Source organism: Camelus ferus, chromosome 3, assembly GCF_009834535.1.
Source record: "Camelus ferus isolate YT-003-E chromosome 3, BCGSAC_Cfer_1.0, whole genome shotgun sequence".
NCBI lineage: Eukaryota > Metazoa > Chordata > Mammalia > Artiodactyla > Camelidae > Camelus > Camelus ferus.
Window position 1 is genome coordinate 47,683,914 of NC_045698.1, and position 18,156 is coordinate 47,702,069.

Here is an 18,156-nt window from a genome sequence, read left to right on the forward strand (position 1 = left end):
TTGTGGCTGTAGCACAGCCCAGCATCCCTCTGCCTGATCCTGCTTCCCTCGCTCCCCCATAAACATACTCTACCCAAGTCACCATCTCAGAGTCACCTTGAAGGAAGCCTGATCTGCCACACATCTTCCTTCCTCTCAATTCTGAGCCAGCAGAATCTCTAAAATCTCCATTTCTTTTTCTTTAATTGTTAAGAGCAACTGTCCTGGTGAGGACTCCAGAGGTGGGTCCCAATACTGAGGAAGACAGAAGACGGCTGTTTGTGAATGTCGATCTACATATGATTTTGGAAATTGGGAACAGCCTTTTGAGACAGTCACACGAAGACAAGGTGATTTGGCAGAAGAAATAGCATGCAGAGAAAATGATGTTGTGTAATAAATTAAGGGGAAATTCTACTGCATATGCAAGAACTTCAGCCAGGAAAAAATTAAGCTCTGTCTGACTCCTTCCTGAAGCCCATGTTCTCAGGCCAGGCAGTATCTGCTGTACTATGATCAAGTGTACCTTCCAACCCTTGTCAGCAAAAGAGCAATGACTTCTTGTTGGTGTATTTTCTGCATGAATTCTCTACCCTATTCAGGGCATTTGTGTTTGTGGTTCAATCAGCTTACTGTGCCATGAATTTTTCTCCTAATAGAGAAAGTAAATTATTCAGTTGCAAAATCTGAATAAGTCTTCATCAAGCTAGCTATACCCTAAATTGTAATCAAATCATCATAAGTGAGTCTCATTATCAATAGCATTTCTCAGAATCCAATGTTCATGGACAACCAAATTATCCCCACTGTGGGCAACACAACTAAATTCAGACAGTCATTGTGCACAGGAAGTTACCACAGGACGATCTTGTCTGACCTTCTGAGTATCCAGATTTTTAACTGTAGGTTGGCAAGTATGAAAAAAAAATAGAAGAAAAAAAAAGCCATGTTAGCCTCTAACTATCAGGTCAGTTCTAATATGACTGTAAAAATGTTAGGTATGAGTTGTGACATGTAATTTGGAGAGAGCTCTGTGATGGAAGTCTGATTTTGCCCTCAAATTTGAGAGTCATGCATATTTTTCCAGGTAGCCTGAGGAACTTAAATTGAATGGAATTTTCAGAACATACCCAATAAGTGCTTGTCCATCTACAGCTCCTCTGGTTTTTTTACACAGAGACATGTGGTGTCCCCTGAAAATGCACACAGTGATACCATTAAGGGAGCAGAAGTAGGAAGGGAGTATAATGAATGATTTCTGTAAATCACACTCACCACCAACCTTGTCTTCTCTCTAAAAGTGAATTTGTGATTCCTGGTTGGCCTAATACGATATGTATCTACAGAGTGACTGTCTGTTGAATAACAGGTTTAATGGTTAGATTTGAATGACTGGGCTCTTCCAGAGAGTACCGACCACAGAACAACAGGTTTGCATGTCAATGAAAGTGCAGGACAAGAGACCACAAGAAGGACTATTTGGGAGAAACACTTGGAATTAGCATCACTCAGGAGCCCAGCAGGAAAGAGAAGTACACTGTTAGGATGATCCAAGGAGGGACTATTTAAGGAAGCAGGCAGGACACAGGAAACCCTAAGGGATAGTGCAGAACCCCCAGGCAAGGAACAGTGGAGCTGCTACCACTCCTAGAGCTGCAGGAGAGAGGGGAAGGAGCAGCTACTGGAACCCAAAATAAGAAGTGGTGAGGAGAAGCACAATGTAAGAGAAGAAGTGACTTTTAGTCCAGAGAAACAGCCAGCCTGATGTGCCCCCATAGGGAGGAAGGAGGGAATAATACCTCAATCTCCGTCTCCTTCCTCTCTCTAAACTACTGCTCCCCATCTCTCATTGGCCGAGACCAAATGAAGCCCCCTTTTGTGTTCCAAGCAGGTCAACCCCCCCGGCCAGAGAACAGGCAGAGAAACCAATCCTGGAGGGGCAAAGGAGGATACACCCCACTTCCAAAAAGGGAAGATACCCAGGATACAATGCATCAAGATTTCAGGATGAGCATCATTTTTTACCCTTTCATTCCAACCTCTGTTAAAAACTTTTAATTAAAGTATGGAAAAAATCAATTAAGAAAATCTTCTTGGAAGTATGTCTTAAGCTACATTTTAAGAAAGAAGAGGACATGTCTAGGGGATAGTCAAGAAAACTATAGAAAGAGGATACTGATGGAAGAGATTATTGGTTTTGCTATCATCTTTGTCTGCTCTATCAAATACAGCACAAAGATATCACCTGCTATATCACATACAGCAAAAACTACGTGCTATCATATGCATGGGTTTTGCTGTATTTGAAGGCAAGTGCCCCAGTGACAGTGAGGCCAAAAAAGAAAGATGAAGTAGGACCACATTTTAGGGAGTTGCTTTTCCTGAGCTCCAATAATGCTGTATCCAGAACCATGGCTATCTGAAGGCAATCTATTGATCTTCTGGAGGATAAAGGATGGGAAAATGCTGCTTCACCGCCTGCAGGACCAAACATTTTCGTGAAATCCTGGCTCTAGAATCACATAGGTCTAGCTAGGACTGCATCCTGGCTCTGCCACCTAACAGAGGGTGATCTTGCATCAAATTCTGTAGTCTCACCTAGCCTTAATGTCCTTATTTGACCACTGGAGACACACTATCTCCTCCTAGCATCATGGTGAGAATGAAAGAAAATAACACATCTGTATTAGTAAAAGTTCTTTCATTGCAAATCTGATTCTGATTTGCATTTGATTCTGGCTAGGAAGGAAGAAGGGAAGAAGAAAAAGAAAGTGAGGAAGAGAAGTAGAGTATTTATCGAAATACTGGGGTACCTCAGTGTTCAAGGAGGAAGGGAAGAAAGCATGAGTTAAAATGCTCATATCACATACTGACCTCCTTATAGTTCTTAATGGTTTCAAGCTTGGTAAATCTCTGAGAGAGCAGGAACTAGTACCACTCTGGGATCCGAGCACTAGCAGTGGTGCCCATTCTTTCTGGAACATGCAGATATGCGGCTCAGTTTCAGTGGATATAGCCCCTGGCCTCTTCATTTACAATGCAAATTCCAAGGAGAGGAATTTCATTGGCTCAGCTTGGATCAGGTCAATCAACTGGGCAAACCAATCATGGGATGAGGAGAGGCCCTAACAGTCATGTAGGGCACATGGCACTGTGAGTCCACCTTTGTGTGTCTAGAGGGAGGTCCTGGGAAGGAGGACTCTGAATGAGCCATGCAGCCCCCACTATCTATAGAAAAGCCATAGCATACGGGCCCTATCACATAGAAGTCCTTATGCAGTGTTAGCTATTATTATTTCAATGATTATGACAGAGGTAGCATTTAGAAATTTAAGTTTCTCTTCCCTGAAGATCTGTGGCACACCATTAGCTGTTACTGTTAATATCTGTACATTTAAATTTTTGGATTTATCCTATATCTCTTATTAGATTATAAATCCTTGGGGGGAAAAGACCACTGTATTTCCCATTTTCTCTCTACATCTTCATTATTTAATGCTTTAAAAAACAGTAGGTGCTCATCCCAGTGTTCATAGCAGCACTATTTATAATAGCCAAGACACAGAAGCAACCAAAATGTCTATCAACAGATGACTGGATAAAGAAGATATATATAATATATATAAAATACTACTCAGCCATAAAAAAGAATGAAATAATACCATCTGCAACAACACGGATGGACCTAGAGATTAATCATACTAAGCGACTTAAGTTAGACAGAGAAAGACAAATACCATATGCTATCACTTATATGTGGAACCTAAAAAAAATGATATAAATGAACTTATTTATAAATCAGAAATAGACTCACTGACATAGAAAATAAACTACGGTTACTAGAGGGGAAGGGAGAGATAAATTAAGGGTCTGGGATTAGCAGATACAAACTACTATATACAGAATAGATAAACAACAAGGTCCTACTGTATGGCATAGGGAATTATATTCAAAAGCTTGCAATAACTTATAATGAAAAATAATATGTATGTATAACTGAATCACTATGCTAGGTACCAGAAACTAACACAATATTGTAAATCAACTATACTTCAAAAAATTTAAAAATGAAAAATAAAATGTTAAAAACCAGTAGGTACTCAAATAAATGTGGCCTACTCCCTAAAGCTCACTAATATATACTAATATCAGAACTACTAGAAGCAAAATATGTCCCCATTTGTCTTTCCTTAAAACCTAATACATAAAATCAAAGTCCACTCAATGAACTAGAAGTTCTTTTAGTTTATGATGATACTCAAAGAAAACTCCTCACTATTATTTCAATTTAAAGAAAAAAATTAACATCATATTCAACCCTGCCCAACATTTTCAAAGTTATTGAAAGTGGCTTACAATAAATGTATGTCTGCTGCCAATTCTGATCCAATAGTAGGAGCTGCCTGGAACTACATTAGAAGGGTTTATGAAGATGATGCTGTGACAGAGAAAATGTCATAATCAATAATTAATATCTGACATGGACACAGGATTGGGCAACAGTGGCATGTATGTTAAGCATCTGGAATTCCTGGGCCATAGTCAGAAACTGAAATAAAAATGAAAACTCAGAATTTACATAGAGAGAACTAAGACCAATTTGAAGTAGGAATGAGACACACTGTTATAAGTTTGTTCTCAATTTTTAGATGGCGTGAGGATTGATTTAAGGTAGATTATGTTAAGGCAAGATTTATTTACATAAATATTATCTTACTATTAGACATTATTATCATCACTGTGATTTTTAAATGATAATAGAACAAGAGATGATTATCAAGACTACAGTTAAGTGATTTGTTACTTAACACCTTAAAGTTGTGATTTCCAAGTCTCTCATTCAATGGTGATTGTGTATAGTTATATCGTCTATAATTTAGGCTTGGGTTCAACTACACAAACAGAAGATTCAAGAAAATTTGAATGAGATAGAGACTTACTGTATTTTCTCTCCCATAGAAGTCCAAAGACAGCAATCCAAGCCTGATATGGAGGCTCCACAGTCATCAGTAACCTGGTTGTCTCCTATCATTGTGTTCTACCCTCCATAGCAAATGACTTCCATCCTCAAAGCCGCTTCACTGTCCAAGATAGCTGCTGGATCTCCAACCATCATATCTGTATTCTAACCAGGAAGAAAAAGGAAGGAGAAGATTGCAAATGGAAGTGTTTTCCTACTGAGTCAGCCCCATTTTAAATAGATTTCCCAGAAGTTCCACTCAGCGACTTTCAGTTACATCCCACTGACCATCTCAAGCAGCAAGGGAATGTGGGAACTTTGGTCTTTTCAGCAGAACATACTGCCATCTAGGAGGTGGGGGAATGGATATTTGGTAGGCAACTAATGGTCTCTGACACAACTTGCTTATTAGAAACATGGTACTTAGTGATTCCACTAGACCATACACTCTATGAGAGCAGGGACCTGGTCTATTTTGTTCATTATAAAAACCCTGACCTCCAGCACCCAAAACACTGCATGAAATGGTTAATAACTGGTCCATGGTTACTCACTGAATAAGATGCTGAGTCATATTTAGACATCTGATCTGCCCCCAAAGCCTAAATTCCTCCCAAATTCTTCCATGCTTTGAGGCTGATACAAAGAGGTAAGTAGTATATCTCTGAGGAAGCTAGAGAGGTAGATTGGAGCCTAAGTAGTGACAGTCCAGAATGCCTTTTCACTAGAACTTTTAAACACAGATCCTCCAAGGGACCAAGTAAAGAGATCAAGAAAAGGAAGAGAGTCAATAGAATAGTGCACAAATTCAGGTTAATGCTGCTTGGCCTGAAACAAGACTTTGTCAGCAGGGACAGAGGACCAGGATGAATTTCAGAGACAGCTTCCAGGATCCACAGGACAGTGGTAGGGAATGGAGGTAGCAAGGATCACAGGCTTCCAGTTTATCAGGCAATGTGGATTAAGATTACATCCATAGTAATGAATAGGGGACACAGCAGATTTTTTAAGAGATACGAAGAGTTTTTTTCACAGAAAAACTACAAAAGGATACCCAAGGAGCTAGTGAAATAAGCTAATTCAGCCAATAGACTGGAGGAATGAGCCTGTTTTTAACCTCTTCTGTTTATCACATGCATAATCCTCAGCTGTTTTGTAAAGATGTTCATTTGTTGTTGTTGTTGTTGTTGTTGTTTTCCATTACAGGCTGAGCTACTCGGAAAGAAGAATTCATGAGAACAAACCACAGAGGACAAGCTCGCTGCTCTCTGAGTTCCCACTGAAGGGTGAGCCAGCCAGCATTAGCAGCAGCTCTGTAACTTAACAGGCTGAGGAATTGCCCTAGAACATGTCCTCTTTGAAAATGAAAGCCAATATAACACTTCTAAATGTGGCTTTAAAAGTTTAAAGAGTTTTAAGAGTTTAAAAGTTTCTACTCCTCCCCTCCAGTCATAATTACCAGGTTTTTTTCATTGAGCGCCACAAAGCAGCCGAGAAGGACTGCACCGTCAGCCCTTCATATCTATGGGTTCCACACCTATGGATATGGAGGGCTGACCCTCCCACACCATTTTATATAAAGGACTTGAGCGTTGGGGAATAATGGTATCTGTAGGGCATCCTGAAACCAATACCTCGCAGATATAAAGAGACAACCATACTTAGGATAGAACATGCTGGTTGTCCACTTAATCCAGAAGTTATGCAAAGTTAAAGATGGGCAAAGCATTTGGAAATATTAGAGGCCTGAACTGTTCTACTTAAGTCTGATGTCCTTGTGGCCAAAGCACTGGCTCTCAGCTCTCTGGTATTATCTGAACAACTAGACATTCACCAGATTTTATTTTGCTAACAATGATTTGACTAATCTTTTTTACCAATTATTGCTTTATAAACATTTTGCAAGGTTCTTGAAATAGGAACAAATCTGATTTATGTAGTGGAACATAATGTCAGCAGTAGATTTAATTATGGGACAGAAATGCATACGGAAATGTTTAAAAGAAATTTCCATTGTCAATTAGTTTTTGAAAACAAAGAAAATTCAAAATTTTAAATATAAAGAGATACACAGTAAACTATGAAAGGATATTTAGGACCAGCAGTATGTAATTTATTTCCTTTGTTTATTACTACTCCCTCTTCCATCCCCCAAAAATATATTTTGCTATTAAAATGGCAAAAATATTTTATTGTCTATTTATTTCTCAGATTGAATTACAACCTGATGTATTAGTTTCATTAAAAAGTTACAAAGAATTGAGAAAAAAATCCAATAACATTGGAAATAATAAATATACCAACCCAAATAAAATAATAAAGACAAGTTTAAGAAGGCAGCAAAATACCAGGAACACTGTAATCTACTTGCCTCTTGATGTCCCTAATTTGAGTGATTCACAACAATATTTCTGAATGTTTGTCTCTTCAATGAATTCATTACCAACTAGCTTTTGTTTTCTTTTAGTTTCCTTAGAATTTATGGGCCAAATGTTCAAACATAGCATTTCCTGGCTTCTGTCTTTGCAACTTAAAATAGCCATTACTTAGCTTTGTTTTCTCTGAAGAATCCTTGAAATCTTGATGATATAATTGTCGGCACTTCATTAATTTCTTAATGAGCAAAGTATTATTCTAAATATATTGAGGTTTCTAGGCACTTTTTTGTTTAAACATTTCCAATTAAGCCTTGCATGCTCTGCCCATTCCCAATCCAACTTTCAGGTCATGAGAATTCAGGCAGAAATGGCCTTGGATGCCATTATTAATATTTGTCAGGTCCTGTAACCCATGCATTTTGGAGCTTGAAAGAAACTGATAGGTTTGAAGATCTATTAGGTATTCTGAAATCCCTGGTTTGATTCTCTTTGATGTTTTTCTGGGTGTCATTGAATACTTAATCCTATTCATTGCCTGGACCACATCATCTCATAAACTTTCCAAATGAATAATCTCTGATCTACACAATGTGACATTTTACTTCACCTTTTGAAAGGTAGATTTATGAGAGAGAAACATACACTGTTTTAGAAAATTTGGTCCAAATTTCTCAGCATATTTCTAAACACTTCAAGGTTATAGTCCAAATGTGACCAAATACCTATTTTTTTCCCATGAAACCACAGAACCATCCAAAACTCTATTGCTATACTAACAAACTACCTCCAGCATTCATCCAGGAAACCAAATCTAAATCATCATAATTCCTACCCTGATAGAAAATGACATTTAAGTCAATATCACTGTAAAGAACTTCTGCTCTCTTAGTGCTTATGGAGTTATTTTCAAAATATAGTAGTAAGCCATAACTTACTGTGAGCTCCCACTGAAGGCACAGACAGAATTTTCAGTAAATGTATCACTTAGACTGAAAGCCAACTTTGTCACAATAGTGCTATTCTAATTCAAACCACAAATCCTTCTCTAAAATAAAATCCTCTCTCTTATATCTGCAGGAAAAGAAAGTGTATTCTGTGCAGGTTTAAAACCCATTGATTTCTGAGCATCTGCCAGCTCTATTCTCTTTCAAACACCTACCAAAACCCCAGCCTTTCCACAAAAGCTCCCAGATCTTGGCAGCAGAGAGGCCCAAGGCCGTGGGCGGCCAGCACCTCCAGGGAGGCCAGCACCACACAGCGCATAATAACCCTTTTAAAGAAAAAAATATCATTTTGCATGCATAATTATTTCTCTTAACTTATTTTTGTTCTGTGAGAATTTACCTTGATTCTGTAGCACATAACATATAAAGATGCTGTGTTTATTTTACTTGCTTTACATCAGGTTCTGTGCTCCTTGCCAGTGATAGCAGGTCTAACTTTTAAAGGACCCGAAGTGTTCCCTTATGAGGTTCCTCACATAGAACAGTATTTAAAATACTGAATTTTAATCTCCTCATCCTTTAACTTGGGAAAATCAAAGCAAATTGATAAACACCCACAAATAATCACTGCTTATTAGCTTACAACCCCCGGGCCTCTATAATTCTCTAGGTGAACTAAGTATAACTGACAGAGAAGGACCAGGGCTTTTATTTAATGGGAGTGTTTATGTTCACTCCCATGACTTTACCGACAACCTATAGTTCTAGCTACCATTAGTTAAGGCCTACTATGTGCCAGACACTCCATTTGTCGCTTAACTTACATAACACTACAAGATGGGCATTTATTTTGCTTCTACTTAACTTAGAGGGGAACTTGCCCAAGACCACATAGCTAGGATTGGGCAAAGTGGGCACTCAAAGTAAGGTCTGAGTACAGAGTTTACTTTCCTCATGATGCCAGAGAAGGCAGACAGATTCCAACTCACGTGCCCGATACGATGCCCTGGTGGGTGAATGCTGTCTGAAGAAGTGCTTTGAGGCTGGGCCTAGCCTCCAGGGGAGAGAGTGCTGTTAACAATGAACAAAGACTGCCAGAGGCTCTGATGGGGAGAAAGGCAGAAGGTGGCAGGTACCTCTGAATATCACACAAGCCTTAACCACCTTGTTTCTACTCACCAGAGAAAGCAAGTTAATTTGCCTCCTTGGAATAGTTTCTAGTACTTTTCTGCCCCTTTTCAGCAAAGGAAAACATTTCTTTTTTGAAACTTTTGACTCCCATGAGATAGTCTTTTCTGCAATTCCCTTTGTTTAGTGCAGATTTTTTCACCTCCTGGGCTGCATGGAAACCAGTAGCAGCTTGATTTCACAATCTCTTCTCAATCAGTATTTTCACTTCCCCTGACAATTTTGCTGTCTAATTTTCTGACATTGGAGGCTATCTCTGATTTATGGCCTGGACAAATTGCTTAATCTCTCTGTAAAGTAGTTTCCTTACCTATCTTTTTTTTTTTTTTAGAAGTGTGTGTGTGTTTATGTGTGACATAGTAGGGATGGGTACAGGAGGTGGACAGTGAATCTCAACTCTATCTGCACATCACAGTTACCTAAGCGGTTTTATAAACATGCCCATGCCTGGGCCCCAGTCCAGATCAGTTGGGCTCCTAAATGATTCTAATATGCATCTATCCAAGGTAGAGAACCACTGAACTACTACTACATACCAGTATGCATGGTATTGACTAATACCATTTATTAAATAAAGTGACTAGTTTTAGGTTCAGTTTCATGCCTCGTAGGGGCTAACTAGCCCCTTTAAATACTTGCCTGCAAGTTTTTAAAAACAGATTTCAGACAGCTTTTAAATATACTGGCTTTCTCATGGAACTGTTACATTAACTATATTGTTGGATTTATTTGTCTTCCACCTTTTGCAATGGGTAGTGTGTAGAGTTCTGATTTGGTTTATAATTTATGGTGTTTGCTAAATCAAGTGTTTCTCAAATTGCAGTCTGTGGACCACCTGTATCAGAACCACCTGATGTGATTCTTTAAGAAAAATGAAGATTCTCAGACCTACTTGAGACCTACCGGATCAGAGCCTCTGGAGGCGGTGCCTGGGAGTGCGTGTTTTAAGAAGCACCTGCAGCAATCTGTAAGCACTCTGAAGTGTAAGAGAAGGACCCCCTTCTGCTTAGACTGATTTGTATGACAGGCATCATAGCACTGGACACACATAGTAGCTTAATAAACACTGTCTGATCATTGTCGTCGTGAAGCATACAAAATACTGACTATATATGCCTTATATTGCCATTTTTTTAGAAAGCATAGTCTTCTACTTTTACTTAACAGCCTCTGCTAAGCAAACTACACTTTAGTTGGGGATAGCTGTTGAGTTTGTATTTCTATTTGGTTTTGGATGTTCCTCTCCTTTTTAATCATCTCTGTCCGATCCATATAGACCTTGAAGTCAGGAGCAACAGCTGTTCTGTGCTTAGCTTCTTTCTAAACAGATTTAACCTCAAGGACTTCTTCCCAGTCATAGAAACCAATTACCCAGGAGTTGGGTGGGGAAATCACGGGGCCCTGGAACCTAGGTTTGAAAACAGAGGTCTCAGTCTGATGTGCAACTTTCCACTGGTGTTCTCAGTGCTTAGCCCTGATTCCTGGATCCCTTGGTGTTTATTTTTTCTTAGAAAAAGCATCTGGTACCTGGTTCATAAAGCTCAGTCATGATTAATGAGCCAATGGATATAAAATATTTTTATTATCTGATGTAAACGTCCCATTTCATGTGCAAAACAACCCTCTTATTGCATTAGTACTTGAGTGATTTGTTTTGGTAAATCTAGAATTCAATTATGTTTTCTAACAGGTAGATTTCACTACAGAGACTTTCAGGAAATGGAAATTCATGTGTGGCTGATTTACGTGATGACAAGACTTAGTTTTCATAAAGCATGTTTCCTTCAAGGAGGAAAGTTTCCCTCCTTGAGCTTTATGGTCATTCTAAATTAGGGAAGGTTTATAATGATGTCAAAGGCTGGCTTTCTTTAGAAGATGACTAGCCGCCCCTAGCTGACTCCATGAGGTCATATTTTCCTGTTTCGAGTGATTCCCACGTTGATTTTGAGTCACTTTTGTAGTCTTGAACAGATATAACTTTGTGGATTATCTTTTTTATTTTATGTTATTTGAAGCAAAGAGACTAGATCTTTAACATTATCATGCACGCATGCATCCGAACACACTGTCATTAGCCACAAGATTCAACCATTCAGAGGCCCCTTGGTTTCAGCTCATGTGCACTTGAGACAAACAGAATCTGGTTTAGGACAAAATGAGCTCATTCTCCTGGACAGAGGAAAAACTCGGCTTGCCAATTCTGATTCTAATCTCACTCACATGCCATTATGATTCTTCGGCACAACCATAAAAGCTCAATTTACTTTAGAATTCAAGTGTCAATTCTATAATGCTATAAAGGTAATAATAATTTCATAGTCACCCTTCCTAGGAAAAGCTGGTGAGGCCGTCCGTCATCTGTAATGCAAACAATAGCAAACATTTAGCGGCACTGTGTACCAGGCATTTTGCAAGTGCTTCATGTACATTATTTCACTCAGTCCCTACAGAAAGTACTAGAGTCAGTACTCTTTATGATTTTATATATATATTTTATAGAAGGAATTGCTGCACCTGGATGTGCCATAGGTAGTCATGGTCAGAAGTGCAGTTTAAGCTGGTCTGTCTGACTCCAGAGCCCCTGCTCTTACATGATAGATAGGTTGCTTCTGTAATAAGATAATAACATAGTAAAAACTAATATTAATTGAATTCTAGCTATGTGCCAGATGAGTTAGATGCACTTTACATGTAATAACTCACTTCGTCAGGTAACTATTATTACCACCATTTTGCAAGTAAGGAAACTGAGGCTGAGAGAGGCTAAGTAAATTGACCAAAGTCTCACAATCAGGAGGTGGCAGAACCAGGTTCATAGGGTGGGTGTTGGCCAGTCAGTGTCCACCTTCCAGTCTTCCATGGTCTTATGGCTAAAGAATGACTGTCAAGTATAACAAAGTCACAGAGGTTCTGTGGTCATGGCACAGAAATCAAATGGTCGGTGTTGATCAGCCATCTCTCCTGAGCACACAGAAGAAGGGCTCTGACCTAGGTGGCAGGGGTGCTAGGAGCTGAGACTAGACATGAGAGAGGAGCAAGGATAATTGCACCAAAGCTGCAGGGCAATGACCTGAGGAATGGGCAAAGGGCCAAATGCAGGGTTGGATGCAACAAAGAAATGTGGGTACAATGGACAGACCCAAGGTGGCTGGGCAGAGAGGAAGCAACAGATGCAAGGCAAAAGAACTTCAATTGCGTAGCATAACACAATAGACAGGTTTAGGAAGACGGCCAAGGGTGAGACCTTGAGGCCTGGGAGAGTGGCAGCAGAATTCATACGTGATTTGGAGGAAGGTAGTCAGAAAGCCAGTGGGATGAGGGGGGAGGAGGGACGAGCCCCTGTCTCTGACCTTATCAGACTCCTGATAAACCAAGTGAACCCATCCCTGGGTAAATAAAAATCATGATCATCGTGGACTTTATTTGTGATCTCTTCCCTATAGAGATAGATTTTAAAAGTCTATCGTCATCCTCCCTTGCAGAGCTCGCAAACTTTCCCATTTCCCATTTAACCAATTTACTTTGACCGGAACAGCCATCCACTGAATTCATTAAGGGTTTTTTGTTGTGAAAGTGTCTCGACTCTGGTTAGTGTCTTCAATAAAACATGTCTCACTTTGTTCTCTCTCAGTCAATCTCCCTGGACACCCCACATAATCATCCTTTTGTAAACAAAGCAGGCTTTGAAACCACTAGGAGTCCTGCAAGGCTGAGAGATGAGAATGAGCTACAGGCTCCCTGGTGGAAACCGGAGACTGGAAATCTATCATAACCTTCATTGTTTTTCCTGATTATGAAAGTAGTGAGTGTTCATTGCAGAAACAAATGAAATTCCAAGAAAAAACTATTATCCGACAGAGATAAGCAAACACAACATCTGGTTTAGAGTATTTTGGTTTTAGAGCACTACATGTTTAGCATTAACTTATATGCAGTTTTATTTCCTGTTTTTTCTTTCACTTGATGTAGATCAAAGGATTTCCCCATGTAAAATCAATATTCACCATATGGATTTTTAGTGACTACATATTAGCCCATCCTATTGAATGTCCGGTACTTCTTATATTTCAGGATTTCTGTTTTGCCTTTTTATATTAGGCTGTTATGTTGGCTCTGTGTTTACATAGTCAAAGCCTGCCTTTTCTGTTTCCTCTTTATTCCTTCTGAAATTTAAGACTCTGGTTCTGAGACCCAGAAAAAACCTGCCAAATAAGCATTGGGAAATAGAAATTCTGGATTTTGTCTTGAGTTCTGCCACCAATTCCCTAAGCAGCTGTGGCCAAATCCCTCGTCTCTGTGTGTTATCTTCCACATCTGTCCTGTTGCACTAATTTAAACATACGGCAGTTTGGTAAATGAGAGGATTCCACCTGGCCAGCCATGGCACTGAACTACAGAAGAGCTGATATTTTTTTACAGAGAGACGATCACACTGGTATGGGCCAGGCATTGTGCTAAGCACAGTACACACATTATTCATCTGCTCCTCCCAGCATCACAGTGAGAGAAGAATTACTATTATTCACATGATGTGGAAGAGGAAACTGAGGTTCAGGGAGGTTAAGTAACTTGGCAGAGGTCTAGCAAGTAACAAGATAGGCTTCAAGTTCAGCTTAAGCTCATAGTCCCTGGCGATGGCTACTGCTTTTACTAAAGTAAAACACTCCTCCCAAAAGAGTCCAAGCTCTGTGACCACGACCTGTGAGGAAGCACATGACCAACTGCTTTTCAAAGATAACACATCTGCACATTGTAGAAGCCAAAGGAAGACTGTACATGAGGCAGATTTTTTAAATGGTCAAATGAAGTAGGAGGTACTGAAAACAGATGTGTGACACAGGAAAGAAAAATGCCTCTTCAGACACAACTCTGGAAAACTGAGATGACTGTAGGATCCAGTTTAAAAAAGAGCCCCAGATCCTGACACTTCCGAGGGCCCTGGTCTTCATTATCTTTCCTGAATATTTCAATCACAAAAGCACATAGCTGTTTAACATATCCCTCGTTCAGCTCCTCCCCTGTGCAAGGAAATGGTATTTTGAGTTTTTGTAACCAGCCCACAGATACAGGTCTATTTTTGTGAATCCAGACACATCCCTCCATATTCCCTCACCATCGCATCCTCCACTGTGTCAGTCCCTCCCTCCCGCCCTCACACACACAAAAGCCTTCAAGGAGGCCTCAGGATAGAGAAGACCTCGCCCACCATGTTTGCCAGACTCCCTGCCCTGCAATGACTCACACGTTGCACAGAGCCACCAAGACAGAAGAGATGTGATCACAGAACAAGCTAGCTGCCACTCTTCAGTCTGAGCTTTCTGCAGCTAAACCTCTGCCTGCTGGGCCTGGAGCTATCTCTGTTCAGCATCCAAGTGACACCTACATTACTCGGGAAGAAGAAAATCGGGAAGAGACAGAGGACAGCTGTTGGCCTGCTGTGACTAAGCTGTGCTGTCCAATTCAGCAGCCACTAGCCCATGTAGGGAGTGAGTACCTGAAATGTGTCCAGTCCAAACTGAGATGTGCTGCAACTGTAAAGGATACACCAGATTTCAAAGATTTCGTATGAAAAAAAGGATGTAGACTATCTCAGTAATGATTTTTTAATTCAGTATGTGTTGAAATGATAATATTCTGGGTGGATTGGATTAAATAAAATACATTATTAAAAGCAAGTTCATCTATTTTCTTTCTACTTTTGTTATCTGCTACTAAAAAATTTTAAATTGCATGCAAGACTCATATTCTGTCTCCACTGTACTTCTTTCTTTTTTTGACTGACAGATCATGCCTCAGGTTTATTTGTACAAACAGCACAGGAGGACATGAGCCCCATGCAGACAGCAGCCCAGGGGTCACACCAGTCCTTCTATCCTCACATCAGTAGATGAAAGCCTCTACTCTGGAGCCTTTGTGGGGGCCTGGGCACCTTTGGGAGCCAGAGCCAGAGCCGCAGCTGAAGCTGAAGCTGCGGCCTTGGTCTGAGACTTGTCCTTGACCTTTGGCTGACAGAGCCTGAGACCCTTGGTGATGTGGGCATGAGCACGTTTCCCGAGCTTGGGGTGAGCAATGTAGGCAAGTTGGCTGAGCCTGTGGCTGCTGCCCTTTGGGATCTTGGGCTTGACCTCTTGGGCTTTACGAGAGCCTTGGTAGCCTCAGCATGCGCACTCGTGGCCTTGGCGTTGTTGGCCTGCATCTTCTTTAGGCCCTTCTTGTTGTGCTTCTTGGCAAAGCGCATGTTCCTCATGAACTTGGGGTCCACTCCCTTAAGAGATTCATATTGTTGTGATCAGGTTTTTTGATGCCATTTCTGTGCCATTTTCGGGACTGGTTGTGTGTGGTGTGGTTCTTCGACTTGGCCATGTCAGCACTGGAGCCGGGAGATCCTGAATTGCCTGGGACCAGAAGAGAAAGAGCTCCATTGTATTTCTGTTGGGCTGCACTGGAATTGTTAGCATTTCAGCTGGCTTAGGTAGGTAAGACAGGACTTGAGTTTGCCGCATCTGCCTTGGCAGCTGAGGAACCAATCAGATCTCACCTCAACTCAGTTCCTATCTCAGTGGGTGAGTTCTCAAGTATATCAGGATGTGTTTGAAAGGAGCCTATCCCAGCATGTGGCAATTCCAAGTTTTTTCCAAGTGCCTTAGAAGTCCAACCCCTCCCCACCTTCTGCAGAAGGTGAGGGGTTAGGAGAAGAAGAAGGACACTAACTCTACTTTCAGAAACTTCTGTCTTTAGGAGGGACAAATTATTCCCATATGGCCCACTCTCACCCTGGGTCCTTCCACTGCATTCTGTTTCTCTTTCTTCTTCCCAAGACAGAAGGCTACTTCCTAGGGAAGGATCTGAAGGGGAAAGATGTCTTCCCCAAAGAGACTTGGAGGAAAAGCCTTTCTGTGATAGCTTTGGGTACCCTGCACACGCATCCTCTGGCCAAGTCCCGTCATCTGCTGATCTTCAGGAAGAGCAGAGAACAGTAATCCCCAGGAAAATATGGCAGGAGCGACCTTCCCTCTGGCCATATTCTACACACTCCTCAAAGAGCCTGCCTCCAGAGGCATACTCAGGAGCTTCAGCAGTGGCTTGAGAAATTTAATGGTCACTGAGCACCATACTGCAATAGCCAGGCCCTGGCAACATTGGCTTTCTTAGAAATGCAGATTCATGGGCCCTGTTCCCAATTTTCTGAATTTGAATCTTCAGGAATCTATGTCTAAGAAGATCCTTAGGTGACTGGTATGCCCATTCAAGTTTGAGTAATACTGCTAGAACTGGCATCTGCTGTTTTGCCTCATCAACATCCACTTACTCTCCTTCCAATAACACCCCCTAATGTGCCTTGGGAAACCACCCCTTCTTCCAGTCTCAGGATGTAGAGCTGGGACTATCCTGTTCCTTTAATTCCAAAAGGTATATGAGACTTAGGTCTGACCAATCAGAGCCTCGGAGGCATCTAGAATCTGTTGCAGGTGACCACTGAGGTGGGCTGAGGGGATACAGTCAGGGTATACCAACAGCATCCGCTATAGCCTCCCTGTAAGACTTTAGATAATTTATTCTGCTAAAGACACATTTGAAAACAGCTTGTATAGGTGATCTCCAAGTCTCTTCCAACCCTGTGACTTTATGTTCCAGTGCCTCACAAGCTCCCTCATTGACACACCTCTGAGGGAGGAGGCATAGGAGGTGCTACTGGGTCCTGGAAACACAAGACAGCACACCATCCTTTGAGAGAAGGCTGTGTTCTCTTTAGACTTCTGTGTGTCCTGTGGGGGAAGATTGCTGATGCAGGCAGATTTACCTCAGCTCTCTAAGCTTTAGCTGTCACATGGTAAATAGGCAGCTGAGATAACCCCTTCCATGATTGTTCCTCCTGAAGTCCAGTCTTCAAAATACCGTTTCAAATAATACCAAAGGGCTAACTGACGCTCAGTTTCTGGGGCTCCCTTTGTAAACAATGTGAATCCTGGAGTCTTGTGTATTACTGAGTTGGCCCCTCAAGTTTCTCTTACCTGACAGTGTTGGGGCATGGTGGGGTGGCGTGTGGGGAAAATACTTTACTGAAGACATTCAGGGATTGGTGATAGCTGAGCAGTCCGGAGGGCCTGGGGTGCGTATAGGAGGTTCTATATTTCTGGGAAATGCATTAATGGGGCTTCCCTCCAGGACAGGTCACATATGTCCAGGTACAGAAAATCAATCCAGGGAAAAACAGGAGATAGACCCACTAAGAGAAAAAATCATTCAGGTTTATAAATTCAAAGTCTCAGAAAAGAACTTTTACCTGGGTGACCAGCAGAGAGGATATTTGCTCAGCTCAGGAGACTAACTAACTGGAACTAAGAATATGGATTCTCTCTGTGAAGAAGGGAATCTTTTGAGAACTTAATTAATTACAGAGGTTTTAGGAAGAATTGTCTCTTAAACGGACCAAAGCCAAATCTTCCATTGCCTGCATGCATCTGTTATTACCGGTCAGCCTGGTACAGGTCCTCATGATGGCCTCATTCCTGACTGAAGCTGGTGTTTATCATGCTGGAGACAACTAGCCCGAGACTGTGTTCCAAACTTCAGAGGAGGCCCCGCAGGGCAGAGGAAAGAAGCCTTTGGGTTACACTGCTGGATCTGCTCCTTTTTAAAGCTGTGGCCTAGGACAAGTCATTTCACATGTCTTCCTCGATTAAAACTTCTGTAAAATGACTGGCTG

At 41.0% G+C, this 18,156-nt stretch overlaps 1 protein-coding gene and 1 pseudogene across 5 annotated transcripts in view; both read right to left on the reverse strand.

The window, feature by feature from the left end:
- The window catches only part of ZNF366 (zinc finger protein 366), a 266,082-nt gene that overhangs the window by 160,858 nt on the left and 87,068 nt on the right, over positions 1-18,156 (reverse strand). For 3 of the 5 annotated variants that reach the window (XM_032474042.1, XM_032474055.1, XM_032474031.1), the window contains exon 2: positions 4,920-5,104. The exons of the other annotated variants lie outside the window; for them this stretch is intronic. The gene's annotated coding sequence lies outside the window, so the exon portion shown is untranslated. The remainder of the gene's footprint in view (positions 1-4,919; positions 5,105-18,156) is intronic. 5 annotated transcript variants of the gene reach the window in all.
- LOC102508889 overlaps positions 15,079-18,156 on the reverse strand; it is a 90,086-nt pseudogene continuing 87,008 nt past the window's right edge.